Source organism: Suricata suricatta, chromosome 4, assembly GCF_006229205.1.
Source record: "Suricata suricatta isolate VVHF042 chromosome 4, meerkat_22Aug2017_6uvM2_HiC, whole genome shotgun sequence".
Classification (NCBI taxonomy): Eukaryota; Metazoa; Chordata; class Mammalia; order Carnivora; family Herpestidae; genus Suricata; species Suricata suricatta.
Window position 1 is genome coordinate 34,433,178 of NC_043703.1, and position 1,626 is coordinate 34,434,803.

At 38.6% G+C, this 1,626-nt stretch overlaps 1 pseudogene; it reads left to right on the forward strand.

Moving 5' to 3' along the window:
- Nucleotides 1–959: 959 nt before the first annotated feature.
- Nucleotides 960–1,372, forward strand: LOC115290484 (annotated as a pseudogene).
- Nucleotides 1,373–1,626: the final 254 nt, after the last annotated feature.

The window sequence follows — 1,626 nt, forward strand, 5'->3', positions numbered from 1 at the left end:
CCCCTGGAGAAAGCCACTTTCACATCTAAGTACAGGTATCAATCTCCTTTTAAAAACAGAGCAGGGGTTGGCATATTGGCATATATTTTTTTTCTTAAAGTCTTGTCCCTTTGAAATAGTAACCATTTGGGGCTTGCAGAAATGCTGTCTGTCTCAGCAACTCAACTCTGCCATGTACCCCCAGAGTAGCCCTAGACAGTTTGCAACTAATGGGCATGGCTGTGTTCCAATAAAATTCATTTACAAAACAAGCATCTAGTCTGAAGGTCATAGTTTTCCAACCTGTGGTTTAAATAATTGTTGACTTAAAGAAAAACACACGATAAAGAATGAAGTAGCTTATTTTGTAACCATATATAAATATTATGAATTACATGCAAATCAAAATTCTAGAAATTATATCAAAATTTTAAAAGTCATTTGGAAATTGTACAGCTTCTTTTGTAAGTGATAAGTTCTTTAAGTAGTAAATAACCACCCCATTGTTTTTTGATGTAAATGTATATCATCTCATATAGTATATTTTTGTCATGAGGCACTCTATTACTTGAACTACTATTTATTGGGACCTATGTTTGAATTCTTTGATAAAGTTGTTCATTTTTATAAATGTGATATATAGTCAGCATTCTCAGTGTATAGATTAATTTGTATTAGACCCAGGGCACACTAGTATGATACATTCAATGTTTGTTCTCAGTGGAAAAGTATATAGATATTTTGAGAGAGTCCTAAAAGGCAGGCATAAATGATTTCTCTACTACAAGCAAGAGTTTGAAAGGCAGCATTGCTCTGAATACCTGTGGCCTGTTGTAAGTTGGAAAATAGGTGGGACACCTTGCCATTTTGAAACTGGCCTAAATCTCAATCCTGTAAATAGGCTCAGATTCACTAGCATGGTGGAAGATAAGGCCACAGGTGGGAACCACCACTATTAGAAGGCCATATTTTTGAGAAACCGGTTGGAGCTTGAGAACCGGTTGGAGATTGAGCATTACTGTCAATTGCAGATTCCTTCAGTCACTATGTCAACCAGCACAGATGTTTCTCTTTCTTCATGTGATGAAGATCAGGGATCCAAGCTTATCCGAAAAGCTAGGGAGGCACCGTCTGTTCCCCTCGGAATGGCGGGGTTTGCAGCAATCGTTGGATATGGACTCTATAGATTGAAGAGCAGGGGAAATACTAAAATGTCTGTTCACCTGACCCACATGCGAGTGGCGGCCCAAGGCTGGGTGGTGGGAGCGATGACGCTTGGTGTGGGCTACTCCATTTATAAGGAATTCTGGGCAAAACCCAAGCCTTAGAAGAAGAGAAGCTGTCTTGGTGTGTTGGTGCTTGCTCTAGACATCTCATGTTGAGTTTATATGTTTATGATGAAAATAAATGGTTTGAATGGTCAGACAATAACACCATCATTTACCTACTGGTTTCCTTTCTTGCAGACCTGATTTGCCTGGTAACCAAATTACTAGTGACCAGTTAGCTAGATCATTCAGGGGAGTCAAATTAGCACAAAAGAAACATATCACTTTTAAATGTACTTGTTAGTGGTAAAACAAGCATCTTCTTAAAGTCTTCTGATGAGATGAGTTACAGAGAGAACTTGGCAATCCCGAAGTTCTC